This window comes from Natrix helvetica (assembly GCF_964273705.1).
Source record: "Natrix helvetica genome assembly, chromosome: Z".
Lineage (NCBI taxonomy): Eukaryota > Metazoa > Chordata > Lepidosauria > Squamata > Natricidae > Natrix > Natrix helvetica.
In genome coordinates, this window is record NC_138554.1 from 115,833,209 (window position 1) to 115,851,838 (window position 18,630).

At 39.7% G+C, this 18,630-nt stretch overlaps 1 long non-coding RNA gene across 1 annotated transcript in view; it reads right to left on the reverse strand.

Moving 5' to 3' along the window:
- Window positions 1–18,630, reverse strand: part of LOC309401061 — a 40,970-nt gene that overhangs the window by 20,658 nt on the left and 1,682 nt on the right. Inside the window, exon 2 of the long non-coding RNA XR_014176752.1 lies at window positions 18,227–18,348. This is a non-coding gene — a long non-coding RNA (uncharacterized lncRNA). The remainder of the gene's footprint in view (window positions 1–18,226; window positions 18,349–18,630) is intronic.

An 18,630-nucleotide genomic window follows, 5' to 3' on the forward strand; every position in this document is an offset into this window, starting at 1 on the left:
GAAATTGTGAAACTGTAAAAAATATACAATTTATTTATTTGCATAAACAGTCTATTGTTAACTCTTTTCTATGAATATACAGTATACTCTACATCAGTGATGGTGAACCTATGGCACGCATCCCACAGGTGGCACGGGGAGCCACATCTGCCAGCATGCAAGCCATCCATTCCAGCGCGCATTTATGTGCCAGCCAGCTGATTTTCAACCTTTCAGAGGGCCGGAGGATGCTGTTTTCACCCTCCCCAGACTTCAGGAAAGCCTCCAGAGCCCGGGGAGGGCGAAAAACAGGCCCAAAGTGCTAGCCAGAAGTTTGGAAATGATCTGTTTACAGCTTCTGGAGGGCATCTGGGGGGCCAGGGGAGGCAGTCTTTCCCCTCCACAGACTCCAGGAAAGCCACAGGAGCCTGGGGAGGGCGAAAAACAGATCCAACAGACCTAACGGAAGTTTGTTTTCAAATTTCTGGTTGGCCCATTGGGCCCATTTTTCAAGCCCCAGGCTCTGGAGGCTTTCCTGGAGCCTGGGCAGGGCGAAAACGGCCTTCCCCTGGCCCCCAGAGGAAATACCAAGCTCAACTTGGAGGTGAGTAGTGTGTCGCGCATGGGGGAACGTGTCTGTGTGTTGCACATGCATGAGCATGTAGAGGTGCACTTTGCATTATGGTGCCAGCAAATGTGTGCGCTATCGCACACACGCCATCACATTTTTGGCACCCAACAAGAAAAAGATTAGCCATCACCGCTCTATATCATAGTAACAAAAGACCAACAAAGAGCTCCCGATGGGTCTACAAATTTTTAAGTAATAAAGTTCCAAGCACAAACCTTCTTTCTCAATTATTATATTTGTGTTCTACTGTCTTTATACAGATACAGAAGTCTACATATTTTTGTTGTGCTTCCATCACATCACATTCCCATTACTGTTGACTTGTTGATTTCTTTCTTGATTGTATAAATGTAGAGGCTGTCTTTGGTTTAGATTATTGACAAAGCAATAGGAGGTTAAATTAAAAAAAAATCCTACTACTGGTTTTTTAAAAATCTGAATAAATATCCTCATCTCCTTTGCTATGGCTAGATGATTAACATTATAATTTCTTTTGTTTGGATAGACTGGTTAATAATTTGTATAAATAGTGGTGGCATTATGCCAATGCACTTCCATGTGGTAAGCCATTGCATTTAATATGCCATCAGCTGCATTTGCCTCCAAGGACCACTCAACATTTTTCAGTGAGTTAGATTATATATTTTCAGTGTGTTACATTTTCTGTTTTTATTCGCAATAGCAAATTGACAAGGAAACCGGGGATGGGAGAGAAATTCAATTTAAGAAGCATAGTAGAAAGATGGTGAGTCACCACAGGGTCTTACCTTGAGCAGGGAAGGAGGAAAATGGACCAGCCAAAGGGCACAACTGATTGGCAAGAGTTCTTTCCGTTACAACTCTTCCTTCTCTCCCATTATACAGTTCTAGCATTAATATTGCAAAGCATCTTCATAGCGTTTCCTCCTATGTAGATGTTAATGGACTTATCTGCAGAAAAGCTTCTGAAGAGGTTCAATCTTATGAAAACACAGGTGAAGGAGGTGGCAGTGGGGTAAATGTTGGAAATAATCCAAAATTACTGACCATTTGAAGTAATCTAATTAGAAATTATATTCAAAATACAATGAAATTCTATTGGGAATTCAGGATTTGTGCTGTTATAAGGTATTGTAGTACTTTAAATGATAATAATGGAAGTACATCTTTACCCTTCAGATTATTACAGCCTGTTAACTTCAGGAATGAGCAAAGTATTGGTATGAGCTACTATATGCATTTGATGAAGAAGCCTTTCCCTGAAATTAGGGATAGGAAAGAAGGGAGAACTACGCCACATCAAAGCAATCCATGTGATGATGATTCATGCAAATTCTCAAATTTTAAAAGACTATAAAATATATTCATATTTTTATCTGGTTTGGAATGATGCACTTTATGCATTCATTCAAGATTAGCATGACTGAGCAAAGATCCAACTTAAGATACAAAAGGATAAAATGGCTATTGACTTTTGTTAGCAAATAACATATTATAGATGGAATCTTTGTTTAGTGAAGATCTCAGACTTTCAAATATTTGTTTGAGAGGGTTTTCTCTCAACACAATATAACATATCCAGCTCAGTTTTCTCATATAAATCTCTATCTTTCACAATTATTTTTGTCTCTTTTCTTGGAAACTATAAAAATCTCTACGGGAAGTAGGGGGGGCAGGGGGAGAAAAAAGAAATACTGAATTGGAAAGATAACTTTCAAGTACAGTCAGCTGATGTTTATCAAATTCCAGGCCTGAACTTTATAGAAAACATTGCACTGCTTTTCCATTCACACAAGCATTGTGCAACAGTAGATGGATGAATGCTATTCCCATAAAACCACACATTCACAGGCTGGTAAAACATTTTGGTGGTAACTTTTATGTCCCCTTGCTTCAATTGCTTTACATATTAAAATTCCATCTAAGAAATACAACTTTGAAATTATGCTTAACATTGCAGGATGTTGGTGCCATCTATAGGAAAAGACACAAAATAGCATGGCTCCGTACTATTGTACTGCTATTAAATATTTTTAAAACTTATTAGTGTTGTTTCAATACATTCTTTCTTGCTGTAAAAGAATCAAGTATATAATTTCTCAGTGATTTGGAATGGCAATTAAAAATAAGGAGGACTTCAAGACTGATGGATCATCAGCTCTTCCTAATTAATCCCCAATTCAAATCCTTCATTCCACCATCCCCATCCATCATTTTTTCTTTGTTTCAGTGATCTTATCAGAGTTATAGCATCTTTCTCCAATACAAAGTTATTTTCTGATTCTAGATTGTTCATCCAGGATCAATAGGATCTCAGCTTCAGTAAAAGGAATCACTAGGTAAGAATTATTAAATGGTCATATAATCAATATCTTCTAGACTACTAATTATCAATTTAAATTTCCAAACGTCCACCAAGTTCTAGGAACTAATTTTGTTGAAATTCGGGTAGTCTTTTGCTGTATGTCCCCTAATAACAGCTCCTCTTAATTAAATGATTCCATAAATTGCAGCAGCAGTATGTAACCAAGTGTTCATATAATTTATATGCTGAAAAGGGTGATATAAATGAAGACTTAAATAAACTAATAAAGTGTAAGCTACGTATTTACCATTTTAATATGTATAACTTAGTTTTTTAAATATAAAAATTAGCTGATATGAAGAATAGGTTCCTCCTGCTTTTGTTTCTATGTCCAGCCCCTCCCCCCCTTTTTTTTTTTAGTATTGTGTCTATTCAGATTAAGAGTCTGAAAATTGGATCTTTCTATTCACTTGTAACTCTTTATTTGGCTACCTCTCCTGCTGAAGAGGTACCTATAAATTATTTAAACAAACAACTTTTAACCCATTCTCATAACATCCTTTTAAACGTTGATAGAAATTGCAGGATCATAGGGCAATGCTGTCTAATGAAAGCAGCATTAACTTTTGCCAGACTAAAAACTAGACACAAGTAATCAACATTCTAATGGCAGAGCAAAATCAGATAGAATATATAACCTGTCAGGGTAATGATGATTTGATAGTTGACCAGCTGCTGTAATACTGTAATATTGAAATGCTGATGCAATGGTAGTAATGTGTCAATAGGGGTATTTGACTCTTTACTACTTTAAGAGGCTGTTTTATAAGAGAGGCTCTATGAGGGTGCCTCTTTCCATGTGTGCTTCCATGCTATAGTTGATAATTGATTGCCTGGTTTTGCCTAGTACATTTATGTATATATTCCTTATACATAGATAAACCACTGTTTGAAAGACAAACCTGTTTATTGTATTTTGCTCCTGGGTTGTCTCAAAATCATCATACTGTATGCACTCTGACATAACCATTTATAATGTTGCTATCACACTATACAAGCAGTCCTCGACTTACGGCCACAATTGAGCTCAGAATTCTTGTTGCTAAGTGAAATATTTGTTAAGAGAATGTTGCCCTATTTTACAACCTTTCTTGCCACAGTTGTTAACTGAATCACTACAGTTGTTAAATTAGCAACCTGGTTGTTAAGTGAATCTAGCTTTACCATTGACTTGGCTTGTCAGAAAGCCACAAAATGTGATCACATGATCCCAGGACGCTGCAACTATTATAAATATGATTCAGTTGCCAAGAGTCAAAATTTTGATCACATGACTATTAGGATACTACAACAGTTGTAAGTATGAAAAACAGTCATATGTTACTTTTTTCATTGCCAATGTAACTTCAAATGGTCACTAACTGAACTGTTGGAAGTCAAGGACTATCTGTACTGGCCATAGTAGGTCAATGGAAAAGACGGATTCATTGGCACATCTTTTGGAGCATCATAAGAATCCTTTTGAAGCTCAGAGGATCCAGTTACTGGAACAATATATTTCAAAATTAAATAATTGGAGTGAATAGAAAAGTAGAAATTCTTATATTCAACTTTGATTGATAACTCCGTAACTTCAATGGAATCTCCCTCTTTATTGTTAATTAAAAAACAAAACAAATCAATCATGGTTATGATTGAGTGAGCCTATTGTAAACATTAAATTTAGCTGTCAGAATTCAATTTATTCATGTGCTACTTCTATAAAACTAACATTTTATTTTATACTGCCCATCTATTTCATGAAATGGAGGCAAGGTCAGACTTAGCCTTAGTCATGAAGACATATTGTATTGGTCTTCATGGAATATTTCAAAAATAATTGGGGGGCCTAAACATTAAAACTTTAGCAAAGGAAGAGCTGCCCTTGGGGATGTGAGCTGCCCCAGGAGAGCCAGAGGAGAGCCAGCTCCTCACACACGGAGACACCGCCAATGCGTAAGAGGTGACCGGGAAGAGGGAAGGCACCATTGAGGGATAAGAGGAATGCCATCCAGGAAGCAGGAAGACACCAAGGGGTAAAAAGGCGTGCTGGCCAGGAAGCAGCCAGAAATGGGGGCGTTATGCTAGCTTGTTCTCAATGGCAGGCAGCTGGTCTTTGCACAAGCATGCATGCAATAAACCAGAAAACCAGGTGGCCAATGTGCATGTGTGCTTCGGAAACTGAAAGATCATCTGCTCTTTCAGTTTCCGGGTTGTGAGCACGTACACCCATGGGCACACACTCCCATTTCAGCACTCTGTGCCGAAAAGGTTCACCAACACTGTATTAGGACATGGGTGTCAAACTCACTGCATCACATTGCTGTCACGTGATGTTTAGCGACATTTTTCCCATTGGTGGAATTGGGTTAATCATAGCCTGCTCATGACACATTAGGATGCCATTTTGACACCCCTGCACATGGACAAGAACCTTCCTATTCTTTTTAAGAATTCTGAGGCCTTCCAGAATGTTGGGCTGGATTGCTTCAGTGGTGCAATTCCAGAAGCATGGCAATATTTAAAATTGCCAAAATAAAATTTGACAGCTGGAAATATGGTGACTGCTTCTGGAATTGCGCCACACAGCCAAGGAAAATAATTGACCTGTTCTGCTTCACTAATATAGTCTGCCTGGCCGTTTGGAAACCTACAAGCCCAGAGGTTCCCAAAAGGCTGTGCAAGTGTGTGTTAGCGAAGCAGAAGCAGCCACCAGGTTTCCAGCAGCTGAATTGCTTTCTGGCATCACAGTCATTTTAGAAATGCACCATGCAGCTGAGAGATATGCCACTCTGTTTGCTGCCTTAATATGGTTTCCACAGTTTTAGAAGCTGCTGTGCAGACCTTATTAAGGTAGCAAAATGGAGGGATTCTCTAGCCACCACCATTTTGTTCAGGAGCCACCAAGTGGATTGATTACCAGCTTGCCTCCAGGTCCAATATAAAGTGTTGTTGTTTTTTTACCATTAAACTCTTTCATGGAATGGACTCATATCATTTGAAGGACTAGTTCCCAATTATATCTTCTCATTCTATCAGGTCCAATAGAAGAGATATGTTGCAGGTCCTGTCTGTAAAGGAATTACATTTGATAGTACTCACTTGACAAGCTTTTTCTGCCATGGCATGTACTCTGGAACATCATCTTCCTATGAGTTGTGACTGGTTCCATCTCTCCCAACCTTTTAGGAATCCCTTAAACCCTGTTAACATGTCCTGGAAATCACTATGGAATAGTAATTTGATTAGATGAGTCCATTGTTTATAATCTGATGTTCCCTGTTAATTTTTTATAATCGTTTTATGTGTACTTTTCAATGTTTTCAAAATTATTTTATGGTTGTTTTCCTGCTACCTAAAGTCACATTATGTGAAATGGGCAGCTCTATAAATATCATTAATAAATAAATAATTTTAATCATGTTTCTGAGGAACTGATTAAAATATGATATGATTTTGAATGTATCTTAGAAAATGCTAAAATCTATCTGATTAAAATGTTTACTTTAATATGTTTTTAGAAATCACATAATCTGTAACAAATTTCAAAGGCTCTTTTTGATTATTGTGTATTATTGTTTATCATATGAGCATATAAAGATCCTGTCCAAGAATGCTTTTCTTATTCGTCATTGCACAGTAAGAAACATGAAAATAGTTGTTAAATTCTTTGAACATCTAAAGTAATGAACTGAATAAATGAATAAACAAGCAGTTCTATACATACAAGGCCACAGTACATCAGAAGATAGGAGTATACATATGATAAGCATGAAAAGTTCATTCAACAGAGCCTTGTTTTATACAATTTTTCTTAAAATAATTATTTTGAATAATTGCCCTCAGTTGCACTTTGTTTATTAGCGCACAATTTTTCTGATTCCCAAAATAAAGGTAAAACTTATAAAGTTTTACTTTATAAAGGCCTAGGAAAGAAGAATTCCTTGTTTATATCCTCAGACTTAGTTATTTGGATACAAATTAAATTGACAGTATTTTTTCTATTTTTGTTTAATGTTGAATCTTCTTTCCAATGTCTATTGCCAAAATTGGTTTGATGATGTATTTATAAGGCTCTTGATTTTGTAAAGAAAGCCAGAATTTATTCCTTTCAGTATATATATTTTCAAACTTAAGAACATTATTTTATTTTTTATTTTTCTATTTTCTACTCAGTTTTACTATGTATGTTTTTTTTAATTACCAATGGTCTTTCATAAAAAGATTGGTTTCAAAATAGGTATATTTTAGATATTTCTCTTATTTTTCCAGAATGGCAGAGATTGACAGCTTATTTAACTGGCAAACATTATGATGTATGCTTAATAAGAAGTGTGCTCAGTACTTGCAGTATCTGACAGTGGAATAAAGGCAAGCAGCCTCTGTTTGTTTGTTTGTTTGTTTGTTTGTTTCATTGTTTCATATTTCCCAATATTCACAGCATAAATCCTTAATCTAGACTTCCATAATTTTGAAAGAGAGGAAAATTTAGAATGATAAAATCATGGAATTATAACATTGGAAATAAACTTTTAAGATATAAGTCCAACACCTTGCTCAGGCATAAATCCAAATTAAATCTACCAAACACTTAGATTTGTTATGAAATTGTTCTTATTTTCATTATTCCATTATTATTTGCCCTTGTTATAATTATTTTCATTATTTAGAGCCCTGAACACTGGAAAAATAGAAAGTAGATATTTATTTTCTGTGTGATATCTTTTAACATACTTCTAGCATTTATCATATTCATATTTATGTTTTCTTCCTTCACAGATACTTGTTTATATTTGCCATAATCAATTTCATTGCTTTGTTTGGACCTATGGCAATTTGTCTGAAGCATTTTTAAAGCATCAGGCCAGGACTGGATGCCATATCTGAGATAGAATCTAACAAACGCAAAATAAAGTGAAAGTTTTTGGGGGGAAGTGTGTTATAAATATCAAAGCAACAAAGAAAACACATTTCCTGTTCTTTTCTGTTGTGCCAAATTCTCCAGCCTCAAACATTTATCCACAGTAACTAGAAGTAAAATATTCTATGTATCAACCAATTATATAATAGTATAAGTAATATCAGTACGCTTGAATTCTGTTGGGAGTACAACATCACCACCTACTGCTCAGTCAGTTGAACTGTTAAGAGGGAGCTGGTTAACAAACTCTGCTGAATATTGAATTTGCATTGTATGGATATTTATCTATTTTTATTTTACTTATACTAAATTTATGGGCCACCCATCTCGTTAGGCAATTCTGCACAGCTTGCAAACATTAAAACCAGTCTACATTAAAAGAGTCAACATTTATTTGTTTGTTTGTTTGTTTGTTTGTTTGTTTAGGGAATTTATATTGCCGCCTATTCTCACATAGCTATTCAAGGCGGCTTACAGAATATAAAACTTCATATAAAAATAATAAAAATAATTTAAAAATCTTATAATAAATTAATACACTAAAATCACCTTGCACCCACCCAGCTCCGGTGACCTCACATCACACGAGCCATTTAATGGGCTCCATCACGCTCTGCGTTCCCCAGGCCTGCTGGCAGAACCAGGTTTTCAGCCCCTTCCGGAAGAGTGCTACTTTGGGAGCCAATCAAACAAACATTGAACATAACATTAAAACCAGTTGAATTAAAAGAAATATTCTTAATATGATATTTTTATCATTAATTCCTCTGAAAATTTAACCTAGGCAAATGCATGATGGTTGCAGATGCCATTGGGTATTTATATTGCAGCATGATTTAAAGACAGCAGAAGTTCTTGAACTGCATGGAACAGATAAGAAGAAGTTCACATCAGATGTACTAAGAAATCAGTACAATTATAAAAAGTAGATGGGAAGACATCTAGAGCTGAGAGCTGGGGTGTTTCAGGACCAGAAATTATTTAAGATTTAGCTATGGGGCTGGGCTAGATGAAGTTCTACAAAGTCTAGAAGCTACAAAATCATCTTCAATGCTTATCATATATACTAGGGAGATCATATATCTCTCTTTATTTGGATTTTTCCTTTAAAATAGGGAACTACCTATATTTAGTAATTGCGATCTAGAATACAGGCGGTCCTTGACTTATGATCACAATTAAGCCCCAAGTTTCTGTTGTTAAGTGAGACATTGGTTGAGAGAGTTTTGTCTCATTTTACGACCTTTCTTGGCCACAGTTGTTAAGCACTGCAACTATCATAAATATGAATCAACTGCCAAGAATCTGAATTTTGATCATATGACCATACGGATACTGCATGGTCATAAGTGTGAAAAAATATCATAAATCACTTTTTTAGTGCTGTTGTAATTTTGAATGGTCAAGAACTATCTGTAATAGCAATTATATTACTAAGAAAATAATGCAGAAATCGTATATCTGAAAAGAATTTTGGGAGCCACCTCACACCTTATCTTCAAAATCTTGGGAAAGCCCCATGGATTGCAAAAAGTTCTTAATGATATACATATTGCTGTTCCTGTAATAGTGACCGATATAAGTATAAATTTGATCCAAGAAGAATTTTGGGAGCTGCCTTACACTAGTTAGATTTATACATTGGGCTACTTATTTCCTATTGCAGAAATAGCAGTGTTTCTTTTTGCAATTCATTGAATTTTCCAAAATTGTGGCATTGGTAATTGATACCACAAATAACAATTTTCTCCCGGGAGAGGAGAGCTGACGTTGCGACGGCACGACATGCAATCTTGGTGCTCAGAGATCGCAGTCGATTTCTGCCACTGGACAGTCCATTTGGAACTAAACCGTCTTGCAGAGACGGTGATTGAGAAGGGCACCTCCTGCTGATCTCAGGGACACTGCAAAGTCCCTGAAAGATCCAGGAATAGCCCTTTTTTTAAGGCAACAGAAACGCAGCTAATGAAGCTGCTGAAGCTCTGGAATGGGAAGAAAGCGGAAAGAGAAAGTGTGTCGAATTGGTGAGGAAATTTTATTATTAGAGGAAGAGACTACCCAAGAAAAAAAATTAAGTTAAGATTGAAGACAGAAGACTGTAGGCGGCGAGATTGATCTGCATTGAACTTAGTGTGTTATCCAGTTTCTAATTTGTTTTTTCATGGATGGAACTTTTGCAGGGGCTCCCTATTTTTTAAACTGAATGGATTAATTCTTTCTTCTTCTTCTTTCACTTTTGCTTATACCTATGGATTAAAATTCTCCTTTTTTTTATAATGCTTGATTTGATTGATTGGATTGTTTTTGATCTCCATTTAAGGGTTTTTTCTTTCTTTCTTAAGCTTGGAATATAAAGAAGATAATAAGAAGGATTAAAAAGAGGTTTGTAACAACAGGAGGAAAAGCAGTTACACTGCCACTTAGAGGCTGGAGGCTGGGTACATTGTTTTTTCTTCTTTCTCTTTGATCACTTGAGATTCAAGGTTATTTCAGTTTGTTTACTGACAGTGATAATAAGAGCACAAGTTGTTTATACAGGTGTTTTTTGGAAGTTCTATCACTAGCTATTGGAGGGAAGACAACATTTTTACTTGAAAGATAATAAATGAACCTGTTTGAAATTTATTAAAATAACCTTGAACCCTATAGTGGCAGTGTCTGCAAAACTGAAAGAATGGCTCAGCAGGAAAAAGAAACTGTAACATTGCAAATTATTATGTTTGAAATTCAAAATCTATTAGTTGTGACAGAGAGAATTGAAAAGAGATTGGAGAATATGGAATACAAAGCAGAAAAATCTGATGGAGAAACTGAGGATGTTTACCAAATGAAGAAAGTGGTGGACAGAATTAAAAAGATGGACGAAAAAAATGAGCAAAGAGATAAGAAAACTGTGGATACTGACAACAAAGCGAGCATGGTTGGTAATGGCAAGAGTGGAATATGGAAAGGAGAGATAGATGGATTGGAACTCTACCCCAGATTTTAAAGCCCAGAAGAAGAAAAGAGAGAAAAATTAACAGAGATAAGGAGAGAAATCTTGACAGAAGCACTAGCGATAACCAAAGATAAGCTGATGGAAAGAACAGGTGTTGGATTTCAAGCTTTTATGAGATACGGAAGGAATAACATGTTGCCAAGAGAAGTTTATACAAGATTTATTAAGAAAGTAACTAGAACATTAATGCTACAAATGACAAGAGATATAAGACCGTACTATTACTGGAAAAATACAGGTTGATGCAATGAAAATGTATAATAAAAAATTAAGCTAAATTTAGTTTACTAGTAGTATGTATAAAATGAAGCAATAATAGCTATAGTTAAATAATGATTAATAATGCTAACAATATATATAGATATATTAATTTGATAATATGAAATTTTATATAAACAACACATGGAGATTATGAGACGAGGTTTAAAAGTTTTATTTAGAACAGGGGTGTCCAAACTTTTTTCAAAGAGGGCCAGATTGGATGAAGTGAACATGCTGGAGGGCCGAACATTTTTCCGAACATTCTTTGAACAATTACAATTAAATGCAAATGAATTATTTTATGCCAAGTTAATTGCAGATGGCATACTTTTCATTTCATAACATTAAGATCAACTGACAGCTGAGTTTTCACAGGCCTGTAATTATATTCTTTTTAGGATCTTTGGCCTGCCACACTTTTTAATAATTCTCTATGCTGTTTCATTAGTGTAGTAGTTGGGAGGGGGGAATAGAAAGGAGTAGGATTGTAGAATGGATTGTTGACATTCTTTTGTAGAAGCCAAGGTCATCTTTTGTCTTCGCATCTCGACACCTGGCCGGAAGAAGATGGGTGTACATGCCAGCGTGGAAGATGATGATTGAAACATGTGATGGATTTGTGGGTGTGGGGAGAGATCATGAACTCTCAACTGGGTGAACTTACAGGATGTAATTCAGAGTTGAAATTTTCCATAGCCGTACTAACATGCCTGTGGAATAAATTGCACCATTAAGGATGTTTTGCCTTGGACAATGATTTATTTCTGCATGGTATTTAGAACCCTAACATTATTTCAACTCTCTACTTTAAAAATATTTCACTAGCTCCCTCCCCCTATCAAGGGGGAAGGGCTGGTGATGGAAGATCTGGTGATGAGGTCTCGGCATTCCCAATGCTGACCGGGACAGCGTAAATATCAGCAAAGAATAAATGAGAAGCTTTTGGTGATAAGAAGCTGAGCGCGGAACTTCAAAGGCAATGGAATGCTGCTTCCAGTTTAATTGCATCAGGAGGAATGCAGGAGGAGACGCGACAAGACGAAGGAAGGTGGCAGAAATATTTCTTCAGCAAATTGTGAGTGCATGCTCCTCCTCCTTCCCCCCAGCTTGGAAACAAGGCTTGGGGGAAAAAAAACCTAGAACAGAGGTTTGGGCTCCTTCCAGACGGCAATAAATGAAATGGCTTGTCACCCTGCAACTAGTTGGGAGAAAGATTCCCTTTCAAAATGGGAATTTCAAAGGAGGCAGGAAGAAGGAATTTTTCCAGCATCTGTCACTTGCAAGCCACCACAAATGGGGCTGCAACCAGTAAATGAAGCAAATTGGGCAGTAAATTGGGCTTTCCTCCCAGGACTTGGATGGAAGAGATGCTACTTACCAACTCCTTTGCCATCAGCATGGGGAAATGCTCCAAGCCAGCAGAGGGCACCTACTTGGCCCATAACTCATCCAAGCCAACAAAGGGCACCTACTTGGCCCATAACTCCTCCAAGCCAGCAGGCACGTAAAACCCCTTAGCCAGCCATCATTGGTTGAGCTGCAACCTGTGAAGCAGGCAACCCCGGGATGGGTCTTAACCCCAGGTCATGGATGGGAGGGATGCCAGTGGGCAACTGCCCTCCCTCAGAAGATGGCACCATGGCAGAAAGCTGGGCAGTGGCCAACCGAGGGATTGACCTCCCCACCGGTTCCAGTCTCCAATGCAAGGCCCAAAAAGGTTCTTACCAGACCTTCCTACAGAGAAAAATTCTCCATGGAAGAAGGGATTACCAAACAGAGGCCTGCATTGTGGATGGCGGGAAAATGTGCGCCTGCAAGGCCCCAAGTGGTTCTTACCCCACCTTCCTACAGAGTAGCAATCACCAACATGGAAGAAGGGATTGCCAAAGCCAGGCCTGCAAGATGGGAAGCGGAACAAGGTGCATCTGCAATGCCCCAAAAGGTTCTTACTCCACCTTCCTACAGAGAAGCAATCTCCACCATGGAAGAAGGGTTTACCAAGGGGGCAGCTGCAAGTTGGAGAGCAAGGCAGTGTGATGAAACGGTTCCTAAGTTTAGAGATGTAACTAGATTCCATTCCTCGTGGGGGCCAATTAAATGCCACCATTGTTGTCAACTTGGCCACAGAGCGTCAGAGTGCTTGGCTCCAGCCCCAATGCCACAAACGTGCGCACCAACCACCACGGCGGTAAAGAGAGGGTCCCAGATGCCACCACAGAAGAGTCATCTGGGCCAACAACCTCTGGAAGAGGATCCCCAACTTAAGGTGAGGAAGTGTCCTACCAAGGGGGAGGCCTCGGAAGAGGAAAAGGGCAGACAATCTCCGGAGGAGGATCCCCAACTTAAGGTGACAAAGAGTCCAACTAAGGGGGAGGTCTCGGAGGGGGAAAAGCCTAAACGACCTCTGGAAGAGGATCCCCAACTTCAGGTGGCAAAGAGTCCTACCAAGGGGGAGGCCTCGGAGGAGGGAATTGCCGAAGAACAAATGTGTGTACCAGTCGCCATGGTGGTAAAGAGAGGGCCCCAGATGCCAGAACCGAAAAGTCATCTGGGCAAACGACCTCTGGAAGAGGATCCCCAACTTAAGGTGACAAAGAGTCCTACCAAGGGGGAGGCCTCGGAGGAGGGAATTGCCGAAGAACAAACATGTGTACCAATTGCCACGGTGGTAAAGAGAGGGCCCCAGATACCCGCACAGAAAAGTCATCTGGGCCAATAGCCTCTAAAAGAGGATCCCCAACGTAAAGTGACAAAGTGTCCTACCAAGGGGGAGGCCTCGGAAGAGGGAAAGGGCAAACAATCTCCGGAGGAGGATCCCCAACTGAAGGTGACAAAGAGTCCAACTAAGGGGGAGGCCTCGGAGGGGGAAATGCCCAACCGACCTCTGGAAGAGGACCCCCAACTTCAGGTCACGAAGAGTCCTACCAAGGGGGAGGCTAAGGAGGAGGAACATGGCCAGCCATGGATGATTGAATCCAAGAGCCTAGAACCTACAGCACCTGCAGCAGAGAGCCCTAAACGGCCATGGGAAGAGGTCGCAATGGACTTCATCATGGAACTCCCAGACAGCAGTGGGCATAAAGTAATTTGGACTGTTATTGATTTGTTTTCTAAGCAGGCACACTTCATTGCTTGCTCAGGATTGCCATCCGCAAACGAATTAGCGAAAATGTTTGTGAAACACATTTATCGCCTGCATGGAGTACCCAAGAGGATCATTTCAGACCGCGGAGCCCAGTTCACAGCTAAGTTCTGGAGAGAGGTCCTGAGATCTATTGGGTCCACACAAGAACTGAGCTCAGAGGTTCATCCCAGCATGAACGGCGCAGCAGAGGGAGCCAATGCGGTGGTGGAACAATACATCAGGTGTTTTGTGGACTATCAGCACGACAACTGGTCAGACTTGCTACCCTTCGCCGAAGTGGCGTACAACGATGCGGTCCACAGCAGCAGAGGATTAGCGGGTTTCCAGATTACCAGTGGCATGGAAGTTGTTGCCATGCCTGAGTTGCCTAGAGAACCTCCTTCTTTCATGTCTTTGAGTGAATGGATGGACATGCTAAAGAAAGGATGGGAGAATACGAAGAAGGCTCTAGCAGTTGCGGCAGAAGCCTACCAGAAGCAAGATGATCAACATCGCTCGCTCCAAAACCCCTACCGTGTGGGGGACAATGTTTTTTTTTCTACCAAATACATAAGATTAGAAATGCTTAGCAAGGAATTGGGTCCAAAATTTCTAGGTCCATTCCCAATAGTGAAGATAGTTAACCCAGTTACAGTTCAACTCAGTCTACCCAGAAGTCTAGGGGAAATTGACCCAGAATTTCATTGTAGTTTGTTGAAACCAGTAATTGGGTCTAACAGAAGAGCATCCACCCAAGCTCAATTCCTCCTGTAGTGATAGAAGGGGAAACACAATCTGAGGTGGAAAAAATTGTAGATTTCAGGCTGAATAGGGGTTGCTTACAGTACTTAGTGCATTAGAAGGGTTACCCTTGGTCTGAAGCTAATTGGGTGAACAGTGGGAACCTGAAAGTGGAGAAGTTAGTAAAGCAATTCAATGGGAAGTTTCCAGAGAAGTCAAGGGGTTCCCCTGGGTGGAGAAGAGGTGGTTAATTTTGTTATGTTAACTTTTGTTATTCTCTTTGCAGGAAGCGTTTTTCTTTTGAGGAGAGGCCGCCTGTCAGGCCTGTAATTATATTCTTTTTAGGATCTTTGGCCTGCCACACTTTTTAATAATTCTCTATGCTGTTTCATTAGTGTAGTAGTTGGGAGGGGGGAATAGAAAGGAGTAGGATTGTAGAATGGATTGTTGACATTCTTTTGTAGAAGCCAAGGTCATCTTTTGTCTTCGCATCTCGACACCTGGTCGGAAGAAGATGGGTGTACATGCCAGCGTGGAAGATGATGATTGGAACATGTGATGGATTTGTGGGTGTGGGGAGAGATCATGAACTCTCAACTGGGTGAACTTACAGGATGTAATTCAGAGTTGAAATTTTCCATAGCCGTACTAACATGCCTGTGGAATAAATTGCACCATTAAGGATGTTTTGCCTTGGACAATGATTTATTTCTGCATGGTATTTAGAACCCTAACAGTATGCATCTTTTCCCTGAAGACTCATGTTTAGTACATTCAGATGCTTTCTTTCCTCTTTCCCTCTTACTTGTCTATCCTTCCTTCCACCCTCCCTTCCTCCTTCCCTTCCTTCCGGCCTCCCTTCCAGTTCCCTCCTTCCTCTTTCCTCCTGCCTGCCTGCCTTCTTTCCCTCCTGCTTATCTATGCTTCCTTCCTTCCTTGCACCTCCCTCCTTTCTGCCTGCCTGCCTTCTTTCCTCTTTCCCTATCCTCCTATCCTTCCTTTCTCCCTCCCTCCTTCCCTGCCTCCCTTCCAGTTCCATCCTTCCCTCCTTCCTTCTGCCTCCTTCCTGCCTGCTTGCCTTCTTTCCTCTTTCCCTCCAGCGTGTCTGCTTCCTTCCACCTCCCTTCTGCCTTCCTGCTTTCTTTCCTCTTTCCCTCTTGCTTGTCTATCCTTACTCCCTCCTCCCCTCCTTCCCTTCCTTCCTGCCTCCCTTCCAGTTCCATCCTTCCCTTCCTTCTGCCTTCCTGCCTTCTTTCTTCTCTCTCCTGCTTGTCTGCTTTTCTTGTGTGTGCGCGCACGAGAAAAAGAGGTGGTGGGAGAGAAATTTGAAAGGTCTTCTGCTTGCCGTGGGCGGGCCGCATTTATATAGAGCAGGGAGGGCTGTTAAAGGGCCGTATTAAACCGCCCCCCGGGCCGCAAATGGCCCGCGGACCGGACTTTGGACATGCCTGATTTAGAATATGTTATAAAGATGTATTGTGATTGGATGATTTTAGGATGATTTAATGGAATGTTATCATATAATCCTATTCTAGATTTTGAATATTATATATAAAAGATGTAAAAAAGAAAAAGAGACATCCTTTCAAATTCCATTTTTTCCATATAATTCTCAATTCCAACATTTTTTTTTGTAAAGCCTTCATCTCTTCTCCCAACCCCACAGCACCCTCCTCCACAGAGTCTATTTTCTGGCTATTTTGTAAAGTCTGTTGTTTATTCTCTCTGAGTTCTTCCCTTAAGTCAGCCAGCTGTTTTTTTATTTCGTCCTGTTCCCTTTAAGATTGACTGGAACATTTGTTGAAACATTTCTTGAGACTGCTGTTCCCCCTCAGGGGCCCTTGGTTGTAAAAAGGAAGATAGCTGTGTTTGTTGTGGAACAGGACTTGAAATAGAAGAAGATGGAGCCGATGCTGGTTTAGGAATGGGGGCCTTTTTTGCAGGCATTGTGAAGTTCAGAGAAAGTTTATAAGTCTAGACAGAAAAGATGGCGTCTACAGGAGCGCGCTGTCAGGCGAGGTCTACAGGCACGCAAAATCCAGCGTGGGATATCAGTCTTCAATACAGCTCCCCTCTAGTTGTAGTCAATTTTCCCCAATCCAAGGAAGATTGTATAAAGAGATTCCTCTAGGGTTCACCAGGGTTTTGTAGTTCCGACCCAGAAGATTTTTCAAAGACAACAGTTCATTTGTAACGGCAGCAAAAACGGAGGGAGAAATGCCATTTTGGCTCAGCTCTCTCAGGAGATCGGAGAACAATCATTCAAAAAGTTTCCATTCATAGTTTATTAGGTCAGTTCACTTTCTTTCTTTCGCAATTGTTCAGGAAAGTCATTACCCCATTGCTTGAAAGAAGTGAATATCAAAGAGTTTTTTCCCAGTTCTCTCTCTCTCCTCCAAAAGAAAGATCGTTTAAAGCCGCTTTTCTGAGAGGAGGGGGAGAAAAAAAACCCTCTCCAATCTCAACACTTTGCCAAGATCAAAGAGTCTTAAGAAAGCTGCTAATCCTTGTTTACTCAGTTGTTCAAAGAAGTAAGAAAAAGACCCCGGGGGAATACCCAGCTCACCGCTGTTGTCTGCTGTTGTCTTCACATGGAGCGTTTTCTTCCGATCTCCTCAGGACGAAGGTGCGCATGCAAACGCACCCCCCAAAAGCCTCCCGATGCCTAGGGCAAAGCTGGCAGCCCCCCTGCAGCTGCCACCACTCCAGGGGGCTCCAGCAAGCCGCCCCCTCGGCAGGATGCCCCTACAAGGCACCCTGTGCCCTAAAAAAATCAATTTCCAGAGATAAAAAATGTTGATGCATTTTTTTTATCTGTGCTAAAGATTCTGCAATCTCTATTCTGTAAACCACCATCAGGTTGAAAGTTCTTTAGGTGGATAATGAAGGTCCTATAAAATAGTAAAGAATATCTATACCTGCAGCCGTTCTCCTCCTCTAAAGAACATAAATGAAGACCATTTCACCAGAGAATAGCTATTATGAACTGCAGTGGTGAAGTGGTTAGAACGTAATACTGCAGGCTACTTCTGCTGACTGCTGGCTGTGTGCAATTTGGTAGTTCGGATCTCACCAGGTTTAAGGTTGACTCAGCCTTCCATCCTTCCGAGGTGGGTAAAATGAGGATCCAGATTGTTGGGGGGCAATATGCTGACTCTGTAAACCACTTAGAGAGCACTGTAAAAGCACTATGAAGCAGTATATAAGTCTAAGTGCTATTGCTATTGCTATTCTGGTTGAAAAGTTACCTGGCTTCTGAGAGGGACACTTGATCATGCTTTTCTTTTGTAATATCCAGATGAAAAAGTTAAGTGATGATTTCTGCTACACATAGGTTTTATTGACTTCAGATTCACTTTTGAGTTTAGTTCTAGAAATAAAATAGAAAATAATTCTAAGAATTGACCATAGGCAGCTGCTTCTCCTTATATAAAAACTTTAAAAGAATTCTAGCTTAAAGGGGCAGTGAACCAAGGAAATTATTATTGGCAGAGGAATCTTGGCACAACTAATGATTAATTAGTATATCAATTCTCTGGTACTAATATGAATAAATAAGTTCTTCATCTTCCAAACTTAAATAATAACCATATTCAAATGCTATCATTTGTGAATGATGCTGTAATTCCATCTCAAATGCCAGTTGGCTTAA